Source organism: Rhipicephalus microplus, chromosome 3 (assembly GCF_043290135.1).
Source record: "Rhipicephalus microplus isolate Deutch F79 chromosome 3, USDA_Rmic, whole genome shotgun sequence".
NCBI classification, from domain to species: domain Eukaryota; kingdom Metazoa; phylum Arthropoda; class Arachnida; order Ixodida; family Ixodidae; genus Rhipicephalus; species Rhipicephalus microplus.
Window position 1 is genome coordinate 247,700,320 of NC_134702.1, and position 12,008 is coordinate 247,712,327.

The 12,008-nt window shown below is 42.1% G+C and overlaps 1 protein-coding gene and 1 long non-coding RNA gene across 4 annotated transcripts in view; one reads left to right on the top strand and one right to left on the bottom strand.

Moving 5' to 3' along the window:
• LOC119161150 (rifampicin phosphotransferase) overlaps positions 1–12,008 on the top strand; it is a 586,004-nt gene that overhangs the window by 94,704 nt on the left and 479,292 nt on the right. The window lies entirely within an intron of this gene.
• The window catches only part of LOC142804208 (uncharacterized), a 60,464-nt gene continuing 48,996 nt past the window's right edge, over positions 541–12,008 (bottom strand). The window contains exons 2-3 of the long non-coding RNA XR_012894512.1: positions 5,241–5,278; positions 541–3,547 (exon numbers count right to left, since the gene is read on the bottom strand). This is a non-coding gene — a long non-coding RNA (uncharacterized LOC142804208). The remainder of the gene's footprint in view (positions 3,548–5,240; positions 5,279–12,008) is intronic.

Genomic DNA, 12,008 nt, shown 5'->3' on the forward strand with positions numbered 1-12,008 from the left:
ATCTGAACAGTTATGCTCAGCCTAACACAACTATCTTCCCTTTGTACAAAAATGGTCATGCAAAAGACAAATGTAATCGCAAAGATAATGATCAGCCGAAATCATTTATCACTGAAGCGAATAAAGTAGAGACTCCGACCCGGGAATAGTAAAGGTGAGGCATTTATTTGTGGATAGCCGGTGCTTTGAGTGCTTCTATCTATCTATCTATCTATCTATCTATCTATCTATCTATCTATCTATCTATCTATCTATCTATCTATCTATCTATATATATATCTGTGTGGTCTACTGACCGCTTCTGTAACTTGATGAAGACAACGAGCCATGATAAACGTGAATGCGCCGCAGGACATCGACAGTTTATAGTGTGGTTACAGGTTTCCTAAATGAGCTTACACTACAAATCGAACCGTAACTTCAATGTCATCGCCAGAACAGACGCTGTGACCGGGTTCGCCGACTCTCCGACACGGCGCAGTAACGGTACACAAGGCAAGTCACCAACAAACCGTGTTTAATAACTCAAAATACAGCATGGTGTGACAATCACGGCCTTGAGAGCCCACAGGCAAACTCCACCAGACAAACCGAGTGAACGCCTGCCGGTAGGCGCTAGGGCAGTTACACAAAGAGCAGGGGCAGATCGCACGAACGAGAAGGCGCCTGCTGAAGCATCTGCCGGAGTGCACCAGTGCTGGGCGGAAGCAAGCTGAGGGGAGCAGGAGTCTTGATTGCCAATGAGAATAGGCAATATCAGTGATATACGCTAGCGTTACGTGAGGGGAAGGCATTTTCTCGGTATGTTGGGCTCGCATCTCCGTGCAAAAAAAAAAAAAAGACTCACTCAGAGCTTGCTGCACAAAAAAATAAGTTTCGAGAGGAACGGCAATCAACAGCAATATCGACAATGAACGGTGGTATCTGCCACTCGAGTAGGTGGCGCTGGTGGAAAAGTATTCTAGTTTATTAGAGTGAGAGTTTTGCATGCCCCCACTGTTCGTATCAGACCTTACCATTACAAACCCACGAGAAAACAATACCTTACTATTGTTCACACCATTAAACACGACCTAGCCGACCGCATACTCGGGGAACTCCAACTCAATGCACCAAGCGGGTGTGTCTCCCTCGAAGGGCACCTGCACCAACATGACAAGGATGTCTGTTATGGCGTCGTTATTGTCCGCAATGCTGACACTACGGACTCGCTTCGTACTAGGCCTCAGTGACAACACTGCACCTTATTAGCAGTACGTAATTTTCGGAACTCTAACAAAGCAAGGCTCACTATCGCCGGCACAGAGAAGCACGTTTCGTGCATTATAACTAGCAGCTAGTGTAAGTTTGGCCTTATCAGCAAACGATACCGGCATGTGGACATTGGGATGTGGTCGGTCACCGGCTGGATGCCTGCCTCGGCGAAAGGCCGAACCGGTGGGGCTTGTCTAAGACAGCCGGCCACTAGAGAAGCGTGGGGTCAGCACTCTCGCTACCTGGGGAACCGGCGCACACGGGGAAGGACACGCTTGATTCCCACAATATTCTGCCTGGAATGGTGAGGACAGGCACAAAGGACTTAAAAGCCAGAACGTTAAGAGAAACTGGCATCAGCAGCGTAGTGCCGACGAATGCTAAGATAAAAAAAAAACAGGGTATCATAAGCAATTTAACCCAAGCATTTGGCGTGGCATTCAGCTATTCTACCGCAGATCCATGCGAGATCTTGAAACTGCTTTGAAAAAAGAACATGCCAGGGTAAAATTTTGGTTCTACTTTTAGCTACCTGACTTGATAACAAAGCCATATTTATTATATCGAAACACCTGCGACGCAAACGTTGCCGAGTTAACGTGCACTGTGGTTATATTGATGGCTACAACTCCATAGTACTCTAATGAACCTCACTTTTGTATTGCTCTGATTCAGCAAGATACACTCACGAGTTGCTCGACCTCCCGAGAATAAGCTAATAAGTGCTGGCATTTGCACCTCATTGTCAAAGTGTAAATCACGCTTCTTGTCAATAGTACTAACGTCCGTGCCTTAATGTGTCTGCTGACGTTATATCAGATGATCATTCAGCCAGTGTACTTACTAGAAGACGCCTTGGCAGTGGGCGTTCGTAGTAAGCCCACGACGCGCATACAACTACTACACTTTACGTCGACCCACCAAATACCACTTGGCTCAAAGCAGAAAATGTGGCATACGCTTCAGCATTGCGCTTTGCATAAAAAACAACTGGGGCTACTACAAGAACAATTTTGAGCACCACAGTTAATGCTGGTAGTGCTTATCTTTGATAATCGTATAACTTAAGGGTTCATGTGGGCAGTACATAGGATGGGGGGGGGGGTTAGTTGCAATACTGTGGGGTTAAGTTTACATATGAACTTTTACGCATAAAAAGAATAGGCAATGAAAAATATATAAACCACAAGAAGTCTGCATACAAAGAAACCATAGTAACGCAATGTAACACTGAGTAAAGCATGAAACAAGGTATGTAATACTACAGGTGATATAGGATGTAAACTGAACAAAATCAAGCTACGAAATTTTGCATTTCAACATTCTAGATCTCCTTTTTTTTGCTAAGAAATGTGTCACAGATGCAACGTCACTCAGCTCATTCCACTTGCAAGAAACCGTGGTGAGTCACAAAGAAAGTGCGCTCAAACATGTGTAGTATTTTGTATGCATGATCCAGGCGTGAAAAAATTCGATGGGCTTGTTTAATCTGCGACTGTAAGAACGATGCATCAGTGAAATAAAGCAGGTGGAAATGCTACAACAGACTGAAGAGGCTGCGGTTTTGTAGTGCAGGAAACATCAATGAAGTTTTAATAGCAGTTAAGCTAAATACTGGTGCATAATTTCTTGCTATAATGTGGGCTGATATATATTTTATTTTATTTTATATTTTTATTTGGGCATAACACCTTCAGGGTTTGCCCGCGAGGTAAGGCAAAAGGAGGCCTTAAACCCCCTTACTAGGCCGTACCTCGCTGGGGCAGCAGACACAGCGGATTCGAAAGTTGCAATTTCACTAGACCGAAATAAGTCAACATGAACATAATCACTAGTGCAATAAGAACGTGATCGCTAATTACAGTAAGAACGTAATGACAGTAATGATATAGTACCAGCAAGAACATAATCACTAAGCAACAAGAACATAACAATGCAATGACCAGTAATGCTTACTTACAGTAACACTTAGTACCAATGCTAATGCAGCAACCAAAGATATTAACATTTACACAACACAATCAATTTCGAAGCAAGAAACATGTTCATTATTGACTGTTTAAATTGATGAATTGTTTTACAACTTCTGCCTATTTTAACAACATTAGGATACATACTACATAAAGACATAGTTTCATACTCAATGGTTTGCATACCATAGTTTGTCCTGGCCTTCTTCATTACTATTGATGTGCGGCGTAAACTGTACCCTGTATCTCGACTGAGGTACCGGTTTGAAAATGTCTCAAAGTTGCTGGAAACTTCTTTAAACAGCCGAATGCAAATCTTCGATCTGTAAGAGTTTCTAATGTTAAGGATATTGTAGCGCATCATTAATTTAAAAGACCTTATGCATTTATTTGAAGAGTTAAGCTAACGAACAGCTCGACGCTGTAGTACTGCTAGGTTTTCTGTATCGGTTTTGTTTCTGTTCCCCCATACTAATAAGCCATAGCTAAGATGCGAATGTACAAGTGAAAAGTACAGTTGTCTGACGAACTTGGCAGGCAGATAGCATCGGATTCGTCGTAGTAGACCAACAGAGCGTGCTACCTTGGTGCGGACCTTATTTATGTGCTCTGACCAGCTTAAATTTTTATGAAATATAACACCTAGAAAAGAATGGCTTGTCACATGCTCTAGTTGCGATTCACAGTATAAAAATTTTACATCGTAGCTTATTTTTTTATTCTTAGAACAAAAAACCGTAAACTTTGTTTTCTTCGCGTTTAGGTTAAGCTGATTGGTGAAGTTCTTTTAACCAAGAATTTGCAGTAACTTCTAGTTCCTGAAGGTCAGCACCAGAAAAAAACACACTATTGTCATCAGCGTACATGATCATTTCATCTGTGAGTGAAATGTTTACTATATCATTTAGGAGTGCTAAGCTCTGGCATAAGTGATCATTTGCCGATACTTGCTACATTACCATTCTCAATGCGCATTGATAGAAATCACAACTTCAAGCGTGTTATAAACAGTCGAAGTATACAGCTATTTCAAACGTTACTTTCCAATGCAGATTGGTCTGATGTTTATGCTGAAGGAAATCCCTCAGCATCGTATGATCTATTCGTGTCCAAAGTGAAAGAAATATACAATGTAGCATTTCCTTTCTGCCCTGTGGTCCGGCCTAAAATAGCTAGAAAGGAATGGGTTAATCATGAACTATATAAACGGATTCAGAGACAAATTATTCAGTCACTTCTTAAAGACAAGAGACTCCCAAATAATCAAAGAATTCAAAAAAGTCCGGAACAAACTCCACAGTGATCTGAAGAAAGCAAAATCTGAATACTATACGCATAAATTTGAAACTTCAATGAGTGATGGTCATAGAATGTGGAGCATATACCGCGAGCTAATACGTTCCTGTTCGCAAAATGTGCCGTCAGAGATTGTTTTAAATGATGTTAAGTACTGCGGTAATGATGCAGCTTATCTCTTTTATAATCATTTTATCAATGCTGGTGCTCGAACCTCTATATTTTCTTTTTCCCAAAAATGAAATTATGAAAGTTACATTGGTAATCGTGTCAGCGAGACAATATTTCTTACGCCTACATCTGAAAGTGAGATTTTTTCTATTATTAGCTCCTTGAGTAACAAGTCAGCCGCTGGAGAGGATCGCATCAAATTTCAACCTAATAAAGCAGTTGCTCACATAATATGCGGTCCATTGGAACATATTTGCAACAGTATACTCTCCACTGGTATTTTTCCTGAAAAAATGAAGTTAGCTCGTGTTGCAGTAATCTTTAAGGGTGGGAATCACAATAACTTGAACAACTACAGACCAATTTCGGTACTCCCATTATTTTCAAAAATAGTTGAGTGCATTATATATAAGCGCCTAATAGCTTTCTACTGCAAAAAGGTAATTTTTCGAATAAACACTATGGCTTTCAAAAGAATGAGTCAGCCGAAATAGCATTATTAAGAATCAGACACACAATTATAAGTAATATTGACGAAAAAAAACTCACCATTGGTACATTTTTAGACTTTCGAAAGGGCTTCGATTCTGTAAAACATGAAATATTGCTTAACAAGCTCCACGTATATGGCATTCGCGGCGCAGCCTTAGAACTTATGAATAGTTACCTTGATTCTCGATTGCAGTATACTTCCCTGCAGGATTACAGTTCAGACAAAAGCTCGATTAAATATGGGGTGCCACAAGGTTCAATTTTTGGGCTATTATTGTTTATCGCGTATATATGTGATATAGTAAACAGTTCTACTTGAGTAACCTCAAGTTTATAAATAAGGTGTCACTGGTTAGGGCTCCATATAAGGGCAAAATATTGGATCTTCGAGCAATCATAAGATATGTATGTGCACAGTTTGATTCTCAGCTGGGTGCTAATAACGTTTCATGAATTGTAGAGCTCTTGAAGGTTTACTAGCTATGGCCTCAACGTGATCATTTCAGGAAAATTTGTGTGCAACAAGAACACCTAAGAATTGTATTGTAAACACATTTTGAACTGGCATATTAGGAAGGATGGAAGAATGCCACTCAAAGTTTGTAGTTCTTGCAAATTCATCATTCTTCATATTTGACACATCAATTTTCATTTGTCATTGATCATACCAGCCAATCATTTGGTTAATGTCAGATGGGTGGGAGTGCGCTGCAGTCTGATACGGTTAGTAGTAAGACTGTAAAAAGAAAATTTGTCTAAAAAAGTTCTGACTGTGGATGACAGTTGGTTGCTTACATCGTCGACGTAAATTAGGAATAGAATTGGTCCTAATACATTACCTTATGAAATACTTAGTTTTACCTTTATTAACCAAGGCAAAAAATTATTAACAAGAGCAGGCAGGTAGCAATCAGAAATTAAATTAGCAATTCATTTAGAGATTGTACAGTTGATTTTCACGTCTCTAAGTTTCATACTTAGGCGTTTAGAGGGGAATTAGATGAGGGCTTTGGCAAAGTGTATAAAAAGAGCTTAAACGTTTCTTTTATTTTGTGTGGCTTTACCAATGTCAGATAATGTTTCAAATAGTTTAGTTGCACATGAATGGCCATGCAGCAACAAAGCTGACTATTATGCTTGCTAATTAAGATAATTTGTCTTTCGTTACAAAGCGTAGATGGTTCACTTGTACAAAAATAGGAAGGAAGTGGCCAATTTTTTGTTGACACATTCGCTATCAATGAATTGAAAACAATGAAAACAGTGAAAACAGCTGGTAGATTGTGCGAAGTTAGAGGAATAGTTATTTTTGACATATCAGTGCAGGTACCATTCGCCCCAGTGCCAGAGTTTGGTATTGGAACTGGTTATTAGTAGCCTTTGAATGGCGCGTTTGATACCTTTTCATGAAGTATTTAAACCATTCATGATAGACTTGAGAGTTGTGAGGTCCAGGTCAGACGGTATGTGATTTACTTCTATGAATATGGAACCCCAAAACACAATTAGTTCTATTTTAACACACGATGAATAAGTGTACGATCCTTCAAAATTGACGCTTGGAATGACAAGGAAGTTTTGGAATCCATTACCTACCATAATTGTTTAGTATTTTTAAATGCATTGGTATACTATTGCTGAAGGAATTATCTTTAGCTTATTAGATCCGATTCTTTCTTCTCTTAAAGTTGTAACAGTAACGAACGAGCTTAGTCGTTTTTTGTGTTTTATTTCATATATAGAGCGTTTGACATGCAAGTTTGACTATTTCTTCTGGGTTTACAATGTTCCTCCAGGTAAAAAAATAAGAAGAATCAGTTCTAGAATTTGCATGATTTCTATATACGTGAATGCGTATGAAATTTCGACATATGCTTACTCGGTGTTACATTTATCTGTCTATTTATGTATCTCATAACGTTCTGTTCATTTTAAAATATGCCACCCAGAAAATCTCGTGATGCCTGCTTATCTTATCATTGATTCCTAGAGTGTGCGTGCTCTGACAATTTTTTTTACTGTTCGGACTTCGACATCATAGAAAAAATGAATGCAAACATTACCACAATTTATGCTTCAGTTCCTGCTAAAGTGAGCTTATGTACTCCGCGCAATCATTTTTGTTCTCGAAAAAGAGTCGTAATCTCAGTTACGCTGGAGCTTCGTTTTGTTGAACTTGGAAAACAATCAGTTTGCAACGAAATTTCAGCAATGGTAATGGTAAACGGAACATGCAGTATTTGTTTACATTTTCATCAGATGCTTCCTAATTTAGCCGTTTAAATCATAGCGTTGAAATTTTAATCACACACGCGTGCCTACTTTCGGTAACTTTTATTGCCCTTTGCTCAAGTTGGCTCCTTTTTGTCTACTTTGACAATTTTTCGCCTGTGTTTTGAGCTTGTTTTTTTATATTGTCTACTAAGGCTACAGGGCCCTCAATATTTCTTCCGGCCAGTTTTTGTAAACATTCTTTACATGCAATGCATCTCGAACATTTTTGATGGTGCCTGGTGAGGTACTTTCAAAGAAGTGTAAAAAAACATCGCTGAACCATCCGCAACAGGCATCGGTATAACATAAAAAGGAAAAGTGTCTTCAAAGAAGTAGCGGGTAGGGTGTAGTGATCATTATTTTCTACAATCCCTATTCATGTTTGGCACCTATAGGATGTTTTGACGTGGATACATACATGATGACTTATGGTGGCGCATCTTTAACGCCACGACAACCAACAATGATTATGATTTAGGCGTTGGCTAGGTGTAGTTTTATACATATACCTAGACCATGGGGGAACAACAACAGAAGGTGAAACTCCGGGCCGGCGCAAGCGCGAGCGCGCGCCGCGATAGTGTCACCCTGAGAGAGGGCAAACGTGCGCGTACCGATCCTTTTGGCGACGCACAGAACTATTGGTTTCGCGCCTGGGGAGGGCGACTCGCTCGCTGGATTCCGGGCCGACCGGTTGTGCCCTCGCGATCTCCGACGTCAGCGTAGCTCTGGCCGACTGGGCTCGCCCTACGTCATCTCCTGACGCCGACGACCTTCGTCGTCAGTGTAGCTCCGATGGATGGATGGATGGATGGTATGGCTGTACCCTTTAGATCGGGCGGTGGCTAGCGCCACCAAGCCGTAATACCAAATGAACCAAAAACGATATTTACTTTTTTCCCTTAAAAAGTGAGTTTGAGGATTCGTACTTTGCAGTGAAGAGTTTAATTTTCACTCGTGCCTTGACTTTAGCCACCAATCAGATAATATCCTTCTAGTTAAGTCTACCCGCTTAAAGTTTATTTTGCCCTCCCGGTCCCTAAACCCCAGTGCTTTGAAAAACTCTGCGCCATCATCCTGAACTATAGGATGAAGCCCTTTACAGAACATTATCAAGTGTTCGGCAGTTTCTTCTTCCTCTCCACACGCACTGCATACTGTGTCTATCCCTTCGTATTTGGCCCGGTATGTCTTGGTTCGCAGTACTCCCGTCCTGGCCTCAAACAGTAGAGAACTACCCCGAGTATTATCATAGCTCCTTTCCTTGGCAATTTCCTGCTTAAAAGTTCGATAGATCTCTAGTGCGGACTTCTTAATAATGCCCATTTTCCACATGTCAGTCTCCGTTTCCCTCACTTTCTTCTTAAACGATAGTTCTTTTTGGTTTGGCCACCTGCTGTTTTCTAAGTATTTACCAGTGAACTTCCTGGTTCGCTTCCTTCATTTTGTATCGACATTCTTCATGTACAAGTAGCTGAAAACCTTCCTAGCCCAACGCTCTTCCCCCATTTCTCTCAATCACTTCTCAAATTTTATCTTGCTGCTAGCTTCCCTGCCCTCAAATGATGTCCATCCCATATCACCTTGTACTCCCTGATTTGGTGTATTCCCGTGAGCTCCTAAAGCAAGCCTACCTATTCCACGTTGCTTAATTTCTAATCTTGCTTGAACTTCTGATCTCATGCACAAGACCGCATTGCCGAACGTCAGCCCAGGAACCATGACCCCTTTCCATATTCCTCTCACAACATCATACCTATTGTAATTCCACAGTGCCCTATTTTTCATCACTGCTGCATTCCTGTTACCTTTAGTCGTCACGTATATTTCGTGTTCCCTCAGGTACTCGGTCCCATTGCTTATCCATACGCCCAGATATTTGTATTTATCTGTTATCTATAGCGCGACCTCCTGTATTCTAAGCTCACTACCTTCGTTGTCATTGAAAATCATGACTGCTGATTTTTCCTTACTGAATGTAAAATCTAACCTATCTCCTTCATTACCGCAGATGTCCATCAATCTCTGCAAATCTTCCTTGTTGTTGGCCATTAGCACTATATCATCTGCGTACATTATTGCTGGTAGTGCCTGAAAGAAAAGTTTTCCTTGTTTGACTAAAGAGAGGTTGAAGCCCAGTCCACTTCCCTCTAATTTTGCCTCTAACCCTTGTAGGCTCATCATGAATATTAAGGAAGACAGGGGACACCCCTGCCTAAGCCCCCGTGTTACCTCTGCAGGCTTGGATACCTGTTTTTCTTCTGCCAGCCACTGACCTCCCTTCCCTCTAATATTTTCATTGATCAGAAGGGATGCATCCCTTCTACAGCTTAGAAAAGTTGCCCATTTTCTTTCAACATCATCTGTCAGTTCACCCCGCTGCTTAGCATGTCTGTGTTCCCTAGAGGCTTCCTGACGTTTTGCTATGGCTCTCTTAACTTCCTTATCCCACCAACTTTTGGCTTTGTGTCTTCTTTTCAGGGGTGACTTGTCACGCGTCTTAGCAAGCTCTAGCTCAAAGAGTCTAATTAGATTCGTGTATGTCCACACTGTCTTATTATCCTCCGTAATTACTTTCTCAATTTGTTTAGTGGCCATTTCAATTTGCCTTTCTGGATAAAAATTTTCCTGTAGTTGCTCATCTTGTCTCCCTCCCACTTTCACTGCTCTTCCAAAACTTAGCTTGATACGTTTGTGATCACTACCCAGACTTCTGGAGCCACCTTCATCTATGTGCATTCCCCTGAGCTTATCCTGCATCCTATGTGACATCAGTGCATAATCTATTGTCGACTGAAGCCTTCCTACCTCCCATGTCATTTGCCCTTCACACTTCTCGGTACTGTTGCAAATGATCAAATCAATCCTTTCACACATATCCATGATCATTTTACCTGTCGGGTCGGTATACCCATCTATATCTTCTGTGTGCGCATTCATGTCTCCTAGTATAATTATCTCGCACTCTCGTCCTAACTCCTGAATGTCCTTTGATATACACTGTACCATTGTCTGGTTTTCCTCTCTGGCCTTTGCTCCTGTCCACAAGTACACGAAACCAAGGAGTGTCATTTGACCTGCCACTTTCACTTTTAGCCATAAATGTTCCTTGCACTTCTGCTTGACCCTTTGCCAGTCTGTACTTTTATGAATGAATGCCCCAATACCACCCCCCTTTCTGCTGCCTTCTGTTCTATTACAATATTCCCACGCGTAGTCCGGATTGTTCGGAGGTTGTTCCATGTCCCTGAGATGTGTTTCTACAAAACCGTATACCATTGGCCTCTCTTCCCTTAGCTGTTCTTCTATTTCTTCCCACTTCAGCCTGTTCCTACCACCCTGCATGTTAATATACCCTATGTATGAATTGGCTCGGCGCTCGTGGCTACGTCTATTTATGCCCCGGACTCTATCTATCTTAGATATTGGTGCCACTTTGGAATCGTATCTGTTCATACCACCTGTCGAAGAGTCTCCCTCGTTGTTTTCCTCGTTACTAGTTATTCTGCACCCCAAAGGGCTCGCTTGCCCCCCAAAAAATCTATTGCGCGTCCTGCAAGTCACCAACCCACCTCATGACATAGCCGCCCATCGAAGTGAATTCTGTCTCGTTGAAACCCCCCCCCCCCCACCTATGCACCTCTCTAATCATTTCCACCTCCTCAAAGCCTTTCTCTCGACTCATCCGCCATATCTCTTGGTTTGCGTTGACCACCGCTCTTTGCAGGTTGCTATCACGCACTGGTACCTCCGGTATCGTGCATATCACTACCTGTACCTTAGGAGAAGTGGCGCGCATGTCATCGACACCTTTCGCCAGTGTGGCTGCTAGTCCTGCTGCATCTTCATTTAGGACATCGTTTAAACCACCTGAAATTATCACGAGGTTTCGTCTATTAGCTGTCGTTTTGAGCTTTGCGCTCGCTTGCCTCATGACTGCTTCCAGCTTGCGTCCTGGGAACGCCCCTACTGCAACCCTCTTGTCACCTCTTACCCTCTCTTTGATGGCTTCTGTGCATCGATTTAAATTCGAGTCCCCGGCGATTATCACATGCTGTGACTTTTCAGCTGGAGCGTTCTGCCCCTGGGGGCTACTTGCACCTGTGACGCCGGCTGCTTTGTTCCCTCCCTGCCCCACCACTACCTCGCTGAAGCTGGGCCTTACGACAGTTGAACCGGCTAAACCTGTTTTTTCCAAACTTGCTTGCTTTTCTTTCTCCACCGTTCTGGTTGCCGGTTTCCTACTGTTCTCTCGGTAGGTCGCTTCTTTGTTCAGCTTCGCTAGCGCTTCCTCGGCGGACTTCAGTCTTTCTCCCATTGCCTTCGTTTTCTCTTGCTCTGTCGCCAACGCAGTCTCGAGCTCGGCGATTCTCATCAGCAGTTCACTCTGGGCAACCATCATTTTCTCCATTTTTTCCTCGACCTCACATTGCCTACACTTTGCGTCAGCCTCTTCTCCATCCGCTTCTACGCTTGGGTCCACTTTGAAACCCACTCCACATCCTGAACACTTTACAGTCTTTTTAACCATGCCTTTCTGACACCAATTGT